The following is a 12,705-nucleotide window of genomic DNA, read 5'->3' on the forward strand; positions in this document are numbered from 1 at the left end:
TAAAATAACAAAATTGTAAGAGACTTTTTTTATCTGTTTAGATGGTCTTAGTACTTTTGCCAGGGGGCTATTTCCTGTGTTCTGTTTTCCTTTGGAAACAGTTGTCTCCTCAGGCAGGTCAAACATAGACACATCCCAACTGAACTACTGGCAAACTTAATCTGCTGAGGAACAAACAGTGAATCTGTCAGATGTAGAATGTGAAAATATGACAGTGAAACATATTCACATTATGTGGGTTTTAACAATCCTGTTTGATAAAAATGTAAAGGAAATTATGATCTTAATGTTTAGTAAAGACAGTGCTAGTGATCATTGCAATTACTGGAAACAGGTTTTTTTCATTTATAACTAGCAACATGTATCTAAGGTGGTAATGAGTTTCTTTTGGGGGGGGTGGCATATTAACAGTTGGTTTTGTTTGGTTTTATGAAATGTAATGAAAAGGATGTTGTCCCTCAATAGTGCAGTACAATGTGTACAGTACAGTCGAAAAATAAGGTCAGTTGCAAAGGCCTCTCGCTATCAGGATCTGTAATGTGCAAAGAAATAAGGGCTCATTTTTTTGTGCTCTAAAATAAATTGATGAAGAAAACTCCTTTTGTAACAGTGGCAGTATAGATTATTTTTTGGAGTAATTTTCACAGGAAAATTTTTTACAAAGGAAAAGCTACTATAAGCAGTAAAATGTTACTACAAATTAAAAATTAATGCTACGTTAGCACAGTAAATCATTAAAAGGTTTTTAAGATACTATTTTCTGTAGTGTAACTCTAAGAGTTATTTCTAGATTTTTTTTTTTTTGAGACATTTCTCTGTCTGTAGGGTATCTATTTTTCTCATTAAGCATGAGTCATCAACTGTCTTAAACCTGTTTCCAAATTTCATGTGTTAAGTAATAGCCAGGGGCACATTCAGGTTAGGTTTTCATAGCTTCAGAGCTGAGAGATTAAATCTGAAGCCAAATTTCATTTAATTGAGTTATTCATAAGAGAAGAACATAGTCTTCCACATTACTGGGCAGAAAATTTGGGGCCTCTGAGGACTACCTGGAGTATATTCCTGTAAGAATTATGCCTATGAAATAGCAGTAATTAATCCTGTAACACAAGGAGCTTTATTGTGGTATGGCCTTTCGATGTGTCAGTCTGTAAGTAAGTGTTGATATAGTAAAAGTAGCAAAGTACACATATACTTCAGTTTCTAGACACTTTAATTACTTGCATCTTGTTCACGAAGTGAAACAAGCTCAGTGGGTAGCTGCAATAAATCAATAGTTGAAAGAAAAAAAAGCCAGTTTGAGAAATGCCATCATTGTACAAATTTAAAATAAAGCATAGTGGAAAAGAATGGAGGGTAAATACACAACCTAAGTGTTGGGTTCCATTTCAGCAAGACATTTATTTTTGTAAAATGGATGTTTTTAGCACTTCTTAAGTTGGCCTTGTTAGGGTCTCAATTTCACTTGATTTTCAAATCACTATTCACATGCTTAAAGATTTCAAAATTTTAAATATTACTCACATATTACCTTCCATCTCATGGTCTCAAAGTGCTTTGCAAACCAAATTGGCATACAAGTAAGTGGAGGTGACCTCCGACCCTGAAATGCTGTTGTTGAACAGCACATGGAAACAGTGAAAAACTTGGCAAGAGACTATACTGTCTCTCTTCAGATAATTGAAGCTGTAGGGAATATTTGTGAAGGTTTAAGAAAGTCTGTTTATTCTGTGGGTTCTGTCAAGAATACTTGTTGGTTGATGCCATTGAAAAAGAGAACTCAACCACTGAACTCAGTGTGCAAGAGCAGGCATTGAAAACCCTTGGTTGCAGATGGGCAGAGAACTGATTCCCCAGAAGCACGATGGGCGCTGGAAGTGTGACGAGGATGCCGTCTGCTGAACTGTCCATAAAATACTGCACAGGATTCTGTCCCACGGAGGTTTTTGGTCTTACCTCTAAACTCCCTTGATAGTGTTTAATATGTAAATTTGTGAAAATTGGTGTCTAAAGTTAATTTGCTGCATTCACTTTTTAGAGCAACTAAAAAATTGGGGGGGTAAGACTGCATTTCAGAAGCCTGTTCATTCATATGTGTATATATGTATATATATGAAATAATAAAAAAAATTACTTTCTGGACTATTATGGGGATACATAGGATAGAGATGGGACCTGCTGCTATATAAAATATCCTTTGTATTAGTGTAAGACACACACAACATGAGCATTCTTCCAGATCTAATAATAGTAGTACTGGTAGTCTTATTCTTATGAACTTAAATCAAGTTCAGAATATTCAGAAGGTGCATACTTTAGAGGTGATTTTTTTTTTCCCCTACTTTTACATCTCAGGCTACCTGAAATGTACGTGTTGCTTGCTGTATGTCAGTTTAGTTGTCTGCAGAAAATAATTCAGCAAAAAAACATCAGCATGTAAAAATGTCCCTTCATAGTAATTACTACACTTCCAGGGATAAGATGCAAGAAAAGCTGGATATGTGGCTTCTGCTGAGTAAATGTGTTGTGGGTTACTACAGGTAGGGTGCTTCATAGGTTGACATACTGGGTTTTCTTGTTGAATGGACAGGATTTAAATAACGGGCTTCAGTTAAAATAATGTATGATGTTAACTTGGCATTGCAGCCATTGGCCCACTTAACTTGTTTTTCTTCCTGCTTGGCCTTTCCTTTAATCACCCCTTGTACTTCCCCACAGATGTGTTTCTGGGTTTTTTGTTGTTTTGGTTTGGTTTGCATGTGTGTTTGGTTTTTAATTTCTTCATAATCTGAAGTGGTCAAAGTCTACCAGCCTTTTTTAGTTGCTTATGTGGAGACTTGGATGTTATCACGCCACATGTGAATGTGAATGTTTTTGTAGAATTCTGTCCATCTGAAAGTTTGAGTCATAAGAATATGTAATAATTTGCCCACTGCTGTTCTGACTTAGGCCGTTGTGTAGCAAAAGCTAGGGATTTTGTATTGAACAGATGTAATAGAGTCCTTTCTTGCATCTGCTGTGTGCAAAGTATTTACTTTAGTAGTAGTCTCATCTACTATATTTTAGGTCATTGATTCAGTACAAAATCAAGAAAACAGCACAGTTTTCTAAGTCACTTTAAAAGCTCCAGTAAACACTCTACCCTTTTACAACAGGGTCCTCTGAGACTGTAGGATCTTAAAAGTCATTGGCTGATTTGTTCCAGAACCTGAAGCCTGTCAAGTTACCTAAGCAAACTTAGAAATGGAGAACTATTTCTTGATACTGTACTTTTTGTGTAAGTTAGTGAGTAATGAATTCAAACTTTAGTTTTCCAGAGCCTTTTCCTGCCCCTCAGGACACTTGCTGTGAAGTTCAAACATTGTTTTCAGGCTGGTGAGGTAATTCCTAGTGTACTCTCTGCATGCGGATGCACATCTGTTAACTTGTATTGGAATTATGCCAAATTCCAGTTATTAAGTTTAGAAGTACTTTTGTGGTATTGACTTCAACTGGTTCTCCATAGTTGCCGGTGCTGAAGTGACCAGAATGTGATAAAAGGAATATCTCAAGCCACCCACACAGATATTCACTGTGGTTTGTATCTTAAGCCATGATTTCTAAACTAGATTAAAGTGGGGTTTTCTGAAGTGTGCGTAAAAGCTTACAAGGCTATTTAAAGTATCCTGTTCAGCAAAGTCTGTGTAGGATGCTGCCTTCCTCTTAAGGAAAAGGGAGAAAAGAAGATTGAAGCTGTAGATGATCCAGACTAATACAGAAGGGCACAAACTATGGTGGGCTCAAATTCTCAGTCACAAAATACCTACTGTCCCAGGACAAGGTGAACTACTAATGCAAAATTCTCTAGGCCAGGATCAGCAGGAGCTCTACACTGGCTGAGAGGTCCCCAATGAAGACTTTGGTTCCTGGGTTGTGAAGAATTCATCCCTCTTCCCTGGGACCTGGCTGGAATACCTATTATCTTCCTCTGCAGTAACAGTGCCTTGTGTAGTGGTTTGACCCCAGCCAGCAACTAAGCACCACGCAGCCGCTCACTCACTCCCCCCCCCCCTGCCCCCCAGTGGGATGGGGGAGAAAATCGGAAGCAAAAAGGTAGAACTCGTGGGTTGAGATAAGAACAGTTTAACAGAACAGAAAGGAAGAACTAGTAATGATATAGTACTAACAATAATAAAATGACAATAATAATAAAAGGATTGGAATATACAAAACGAGTGATGCACAATGCAATTGCTCACCACTCGCCGACTGATGCCCAGTTAGTTCCCGAGCAGCGATGCCCCCCAGGCCAACTCTCCCCAGTTTATATACTGGACATGATGTCACATGGTACGGAATACCCCGTTGGCCAGTTTGGGTCAGCTGCCCTGGCTGTGTCCCCTCCCAACTTCTTGTGCCCCTCCAGCCTTCTTGCTGGCTGGGCATGAGAAGCTGAAAAATCCTTGACTTTTAGTCTAAACACTACTTAGCAACAACTGAAAACATCAGTGTTATCAACATTCTTCTCATACTGAACTCAAAACATAGCACTATACCAACTACTAGAAAGAAAATTAACTCTATCCCAGCTGAAACCAGGACACCTTGGTAGATATGTTGAAGCACCATCCTGTCCTCTCAACTAGGTTTTAACTAAAAATGTATACGCAAATCAAATTTGGTATATTTGACTAGAAATATCTCAAGAGTCTTCAAATGCAGCTGACTGTATGCAGGAAAAAGGAGGTGGGAAAAGTTTGAAAGTTGGCTGCTTTGCAATATGGAATAGTAAAAGGCAATTCCAACAAAACCTGGAAGTTCAGTCATCATTCTGGAAGTGAATATGTGTTTAATAAGATTCCTTTCCAAATATTTGCAGTTAAGCAGAAGCTTTTTCTCTGGCTATAAAATGAAGTCTGCCATTCTTTCCAGTGTTAACTGCATCTGTCTGTATAACTGTGCCAATATGAAAAGCAGTTGCTTTGGTATCAATACCTTAAACTTCATATACTACAGCAATATAGAATAATTTAAGCAAGCTATTAATTTATAACTGCAATACGTCTATCTTCTTTGCTTTAAAAATTTGCTAGGAATGAAAAAAGAGTCTGTCAAGAAACTGTAAGGACTGTAATGTATATGGTATGATGGGGGCTTAAAGTGTTTAAACAGGCATAAAAACTATTTTTAAGGACATGTGTTTACATGGTTCTGTGAAAAGTAAATATAATGGAAAACTAGGTGCAAAACTGAAAGGCAAGGCATTCTGCCTATAAGCAGCAGTTTGTTACTAATGCACTCGGTATGTTTAGAAAACATACAGGCCCTCACTTCAGGCTTATAGCACTTTATGGTGTGTTAACATGTGGAAAAAAAAAGTTTTCATTGCAAGCCAAAGCAATTTTTTTTTTTTTTTTCATTTGAAGGCACCAAAAAACTGTTTTGTCTAGTCTTTCATCTCGGGAAGATATCGCATACCTTAAACTGAATTTCCAGGGTAACTGATTTTTTTATTATTTGAGTTTTGGTTTACTATTCAGTAGATAAAAATAACTTATATGTAGAAAGAACAAATACTACTTAACACTATATTTTGAACAATGTGTGAACAAACCTTAATTAAGAGATACACATCTCATACATCTTGAAAGCAATGAGAGTGAGGTTGACAACTTGTTATGAACAGTGATGCAGTAGATGCTGATTTAAGCAGATAGATGATGCAAATTGTTTGTTATTTGAACTATTGGGAAGGGTTCTGGGATAAACAGTGTGTGTTTAGACTTATGAATAGTTTGCCTCTGTTGTATCTGAAAGCTTCTCTTTTCTTTCTGTTTTCCAATTTGATGTCAAAACATGCTGTGCCTAAAGAAACAGAAGGAATTAATTTTTGGTTAAACTGCTGTGCCTTTAGGGCCACTGACATCCCCTTGTCCTATTTAGTAAGTAGAGAAGGTAGAAACTGTGCAGTTTCTCCCTGCTTTCTACTCCTTAAATCCCAGATGGTGAGAAGGCAGCATTGTCAAAGGAAGGACAGAGGAAATATGGGCAAAGGTAGGAAATGCAATTCTGAGAAGCCAAGCCTCAATTTATCAGACATTTTGACACCTGGCAAGCCTTGACATGCAAGTGGGAATTTAAACTTGCCCCAGTTTTAGCTGCTTTTGTTTATTTTCAGTGAAGCTAGCTGTCTTCTACTGCAAAGATACCCTTTTTTTCCTGTACCTAAAATTAATCCTGGAGGTGGCAGAGTCTGGGTTCTTCTTAGCACTGTCTTCTCAGAGCATCCCTGAGGTTAGCTGAGGTTTAAGAACCATGGCAGATATGAAGGTTGCAGGAGGTAGCAATTGGGCAACTATAGTGGGAAGGCTTGAAGTTCTAGAATTAATTTAGATGCCACATTAAATCAGCATTTAGTTGAAACTGCTCTGAGAAAATATGAAATACTGCAAGTTCTGGTGTTCAAACTCAAAGCTGGAGTTGATAGACAGCAAAGCTCATAGCCATCATGTGAAGCTGACTGGAAACAGTTTTCCTGAAATCCCCACGGTATACTAAGACAGTTTCATGTATCTGGTCCATATTCTTTAATACCTAAATAAGTCAGAATGTATCCATTTGTTCCACCTTTCTTAATCCTCAGCTTCATTTATCTGATTTTTGGAAAGTTGCTTTGGGAAATTCTGGAAATTGCTTGCCAGGACCATACTTCGCTTATAGGACCATGTGGCCTGAACAGTATTAGCTCAAACTACCTTGGAGCATTGCAGAACAGCAATAATACAAGCTTCTACTATCAAAAGGGTTGAGGAATGTGTTATTTAGTGTCCTTTCCCCTGCCTAGTCCCCATTTCCTCACTCTGGAAAGAGAACAGAGAAAGTAAGATTTTGAAATGTAGGGGAAAACAATTGTAAGGTTGTTCTTGTGACAGAAGGAAGAGCTTCTCATGTTAGAGGAATAGAGGTAAATCATCTTTTTTCTTGACTTTTGCTTTGGAATTACGTAGGTGAGAATAGAAAATGAGGGTCAGACCTTGTAGATATCTTGTTGGTATTGTCTTTTCTTTCAGCCTCTGTACTTTATGACATTTGCAAGAAAGAAATGTCTTGGGTTTCCTCAAATTTCTGAGGCATTTCCACAAGTTACTTGTGCTTTGTCCTCTCAATACAAAAACTCAAAACATGTTGCAGAATTGAGTAGTAATTGGACAAAGAAACAAAAAAGTCACTGTTTTTTTTGATGGTCAGAAACTGCAATCATCAGCCTAACTGGTAGCCATAGCTTACTAGAATTGTGTACATGACTGTGAGAATTTTAGTCAATAAGCTTTTTGCAAGTTTAAGAAATAGTTGTTTCCTTGGTGGCTGGGAGTGAAGGGACTTGCAGAATGAGAATTAGATGTAATTGCAAAAACAGAAGTCTGGAGGGAGAAGACAGCTTTTCAATATGTAAATCTGGAGAACTGGAAAGTATAGAGCAGTAATTATCTCTGTCACAGTCTGTTCATAACCTACTTATTTTTCCTTAAGAACTGTCGTGGAAAAAAAAATGCGTTTCTACCACAAATACTAATACATAATTTTACCTATTTCCTAATAAAATCTGTATGGGATATTAAATATATTTTTAATTAAAATGTGCTGCTGCTTTTAAATTTGCTCTTTTTATTCTGACAATCAAAAGCTGTTTAGGAAACTCCTGGCTGTTTTTAGACTTGGTCTCACTGTGAAAAGAAGAGTTTGCTTTAGGGCAACATTTCTACAAGAAGGTAGGAATGATTAAATTCTAGATACAGTGACCATGAAATCACATCAAACTGTCATGGTATTGAGTTCAACTTTCTCTTAATCTCAAAAAGATCTTTTTTTAAAAGGCTTTAGACTTTCTGGAGTGCATTCTAAAGATTTTTTCCATCATTAATTAATAGTAGCCAATTTGACAAACTTTGCATCATTGGTTATTTATGAGTTGAAGGATGAGTATCCGCTGTACAGGATTTGACAGATTGATTATGCTGATCTGACATTAAATTGATGAATAGTTTTGGATTGTACTACACAGCCAATGTCTTCAGTAGACTTCTGCAGGCCCACTCAGGAGGGAGTCTTAGTCTGTCACTTGCACAAATGAAATAATTTCATAGATGAAAGTAATTTTTTGAGTGATCTTACTTCATTTTTTACTTTTTTTTTTTTCCCTCAAGAGCTAGTGACACAACAGCAGTAAAAGTTAAGGCTGCTTAATTTATTAATCTGTGCAGTGCCCAGATAAAAAAAATTCTTATTATAATGTGAACAGTTGCACCAGTCACTGCCTGCTTCAGGACTTTGCACTTTTTAATTTCTCCCTTCAGTAGTTATTTCAGTCATTCAGCACTTTAGAAATACACTGCAACATGACTAGAAATTTTGTGGGGCAATCAAGCCATTTGTCATAAGATTACTAACTACCTAGAGTTTGAGGTATTAAATACACAGATCCAAATTTAAAGAACATCCAAAACATACACAGATATTCAGAGTCAAGACTTCAAAGACAGACATTGCTTTTTACATATGTATTTCAAATCTGATAAAATAAATAAAAGTTCATGGTGCGGTGGTTTAGAGCTTTCAGGCTGTTTCTCAAGGGCGGGTATTTTGGGGTGAGTATTTAAGGAATTAACCATTTTTCATTATTTTATCTTTTCCATTCAAGACTCAAGAAATAAAGAAAATATATTCCGGACTGCAGATGAGATTAATTTGGACTGTGACTTTAGTCTCCCTTAGCTTTCTGTGTGAAGAGCTGTATTGATTTGCTGCTTAAGATGCTAGACATGCATGTGGTCCTGGATTCTAGCTGAGATCTGGAATTCAAATGCATTTGTTTCCATGTGTTCCAAATTATGAGAACAGTGACTTTTCTGACTGTCACAGCATTCTCTAAAGCGAATTCTGATCTGACTATTTCTGCCTCATATTCTCTGATCTGCTTTTGAAACAGACTATTTTGCTTAAATGCGTGCCTCTCAAGCTTTAACAACCTCTTTGAAACTTAATACCGAACTTATTTTTATTTACGATGCAAAATGGTTAATAATGTCTTCAATCCCAGAGGAAATAGTGCTGTTTCTGACTCAGCGACTTTTGGTTGTATGTTAATCAAGTGTTTAAAAAAAACCAACAAAAAACCCCAAAACCAAACCTCACAATGTCTTCCGTCATAAATTGCTGTAGTTGTCTTATCACATGTTCTTTCTTACTTTACGAATAACTGTAGGTTTCTTTAAAAAATAAATAAAAATTTAAAAAGCTTATTTATTTGCATCTGATGACACACAGAAATACTGTATGGACCAACCATCTATTGATGGGTTCCAAACAAATGTACTTTGTCCACACTAGTACAGCTTCATATTTTGAAGGCATAATGTTAAGCTCTGTTCCGCTCCCCCCCCCCCCCCCCCCCCCCCCCCCCCGAAAAAAGCAAAGCAAACAAAAACCGCCACCTAAATTGAATCATAACTTAAATATTGTCTTTTATTAAGGTAGATAATGATTGTGGAAGATGTTAATGATCACATCTGAATAACTTGTCAGAGAGGGAATGTGGCTAGGAGCATGTAATTGCTTTCAAATTTTTTCAGGTTTAAGAAAAGAATTTTACATGTTTGCAAGGTACCACCCACTCAGTGGCTTGTGTAGAAGTGCTCTAGTTTGCAAGGCAACATAATGAGCAGCTAGTGAGGATGGTTTTCCCAGCTGCCAAAGGGTTTCACAGAGTTGCAGTGATTGCCATACTACTGTCAAGCTCTCATGGACTAAATGAAGGTTTTAAAGCATGTTTCGTGGGTTCATGGGTAGCTGTTTTTTTGAATGTTCTAGAAATGCTAGTTTTTTCCTAAAATACCAAGACACAAAAGGTGAAGTGCAAGTAGATCTGTTTGGCTTTGCACAACAGTCGCGAGTGTGAGACCTAACGGGAGAACTGCCATTTTTCCAAGAAGATCACATCAGCTAATGTGAGACTGAATTTCTACCTAAGATGACTGAGATACCCAAGACCCTTATAAGCTCTTCCGTAGAAGAGCCCTCTTGGCCTCTCCCAGCGTTACTGTGCGGTGGATGATATAGAAAGTCATCTAATCAAGGTGTTTTTATGGTTGATCGCTAATAGGCATTTTTAAGAGTTGCTGAAGTATAGGCACTTAATGTAATCTTCTTTTGCCAAAGTACAGAGCACTAACAGCTCCAGCTGAAGACAAAGCTGCTGCTCATTTATTATTAAAACTGCTATACAGAGAATTTGGAGAATTAGATTTTGGATATGACAGATCAGCCAAGCAATTTATGGAGATGTTGATGTTAGACATTTAGTGTTTAACTATTGTATCTGTAAAATTTTGTATTTTCATCTTGAAATATGTAATGACCCCTGTTTTCAAGAGCACTGGAATGTATGACATGTAGAAGCCTTCACAGCAGTGAGAAGCCTCCTGTGCTAAAGTTTAGGGCAATACATCTTGTAGTTGACTATTCATTCATGAGATTCTGAGGGGGAAGAAATAGCATTTGGTCACATAATTGTTTTGTCTAGTGCTTCCTAATTTTGAACACTTTGTTTTGCAATGCTACTAGTGTTAATTCTGTATGTGGCTTATGTATAGCGTGCACAATTTTTTCTTTTTAATATTCATTCAGCAGTAGATTATTGACTGTTTTGCACGGAAAGGGAATAATCCACAGACCATAAAACTTGAGCCACTGTTAGATAGCCTTCTATTAGTACTGCTTTGTAGAAAATATGTGAAACTTGGTATAGTGGAATGCTATGGAGTTTGCCATAACTTTTGAATTTTTCCCACTCAGTGTGTGAACTTGCAGTAAAAACAGAACCTGTACATACTATGTAAGTATAGATAGGATGCCTGTCACCTCTGCTTTATTAATATTATTGGGCTTGGGTGCATAGGCCAGTGAGCAATCAATGAATCTTTAATACCAATCTCAGTAGTATCTAGTCTTTGCATTTCAGTAGTTGTTCTCATCTAATTTTGCTGCTAGCTTTCTGATACTACATTGGTTTTCTCTGTTCTGTACTATTTGATGTGCAATTCTGAATTGCATACTGCACCAATTTGGTTCTCAGTGCTTCAACTGCTATGAAGAGGCTCCTGGCAATCTGTTTTTTACATTCTTATCAATAGTCTGGTCAATACATTAAGTCCAACTATGCTTTCTATTCCAAAGTAACTTCTTAAAAACAATTGTCTGCCATGTGGAATGTTAGTATCTGATATTATTTTTTTTTTACCTACTAAAATTTCCTTGGAAATGAATTTTCTGTTTATCAGATTAAGCTCTCATAAGGGTGCTTGGACTTTCACATGTACAGACATACACTGAACTGAAAATGTGTAAATCTGAGGTATTGAAAAGAATTTTTCATATTAATCTGTATTTGCTAGTCTATTCCAAACTTCATTTAACATCAAGACAGTGATCTGTACGTTGGTAAGTTTTCATCCTAAGAAACAGTATTAACTTTTTAGCTTTACAGAATGATGAGGTATTACATCAATGTTTACTTACTGTAAACTGTGCCCCTGAGTGCAGAAGTGCACGCAGCATGCATCTTCAAAGTGGGAAGCCTGTTAGTTTTCCTGATTATTTGGGTAAAGGGGGTGCACAAAAATAAGCAATCTTACTGTTCAAGTCTTGAGTATTTTAAAAGCGTTCTTTAACTGCCAGCATCTAAAAGCAGAGAAAAGTGACTTTTCCAATAATACTCTTTTGGGAGGACCATATGGATAAAAGGATTTTTGGAAATAAAGAGTTTAAGGACAAAGGTAAATGACACACCAGCTTTAGCAGTTTGTGCAGTACAATAATTATTTCTTCACTGAAAGTTGAAACGTGTTTGGAAGTGATTTAACATACAGGAACAGATAAATAACATGTAAATAAAATACAGAGTATGATTATAGAAAGTGCCTCAAACTGCTTATAGAACTTTCAAGGAGGTTACAAGATACACTGATGAAAAGAAGATTTGTTTGTTTAGAGAAGAAGTCTAATACAGGAAGCTAATTTTCCTGCTGTTGAAAAGTTAGCTTTAATGTTTAAGTAATGTTTGAAAACCTGATGCTGAGTTAAGGATACACTAATTGGAGTGGTTTATATTGCTTTCTTTTTCAAAGGCAGGGCAGTCTTGCATGACTGACTTTGTGGTTTTTAACATATATTTTGTTTATAACAAGTAAGATCATTCTTATTTATGGTCTTTATTTGTGGTACCTAATAGTTTTTGGGGGAGTTGAGCAATCTTAAGTTCCTTAATTCTTATAACTATATTTTTCACAGACTATTGTCTCATTTGGTGGGTTTACTTTCTCAATGCAGTAACTGCGTATACTTACGACTGTTGACTGGAAACTGGAAATTGGGAATTAAATGTCATAGATGTAGGTCATGCTTGTATAACACCACCACCATGTGACATGTTGTGAAAAGACTGGAGAAACCTATTTTTTTTTCAATCAATCACCAACATGAAAGTCAGTCTAATGTAATAGGATTTTTTTTAAAAGTACATAAATGGACTTATACTTATATGGAGATGTCTCCCTACACCACCACCACCACCTCCCCCCCTTTGTGTTCTCTTATCTAAACTGACAAGAAGAGAAAGAAATGAATAAGAGGTTGGGTATGAGAAACATCAGCTAATTAGCATGGGGGAAA

The 12,705-nt window shown here is 36.7% G+C and overlaps 1 protein-coding gene across 6 annotated transcripts in view; it reads left to right on the top strand.

Annotated features, from left to right (window-relative positions):
* The window catches only part of STXBP6 (syntaxin binding protein 6), a 117,260-nt gene that overhangs the window by 72,054 nt on the left and 32,501 nt on the right, over nt 1-12,705 (top strand). The window lies entirely within an intron of this gene.

The sequence above is a fragment of the Aquila chrysaetos genome, chromosome 2 (genome assembly GCF_900496995.4).
Source record: "Aquila chrysaetos chrysaetos chromosome 2, bAquChr1.4, whole genome shotgun sequence".
In the NCBI taxonomy this organism is placed as follows: domain Eukaryota; kingdom Metazoa; phylum Chordata; class Aves; order Accipitriformes; family Accipitridae; genus Aquila; species Aquila chrysaetos.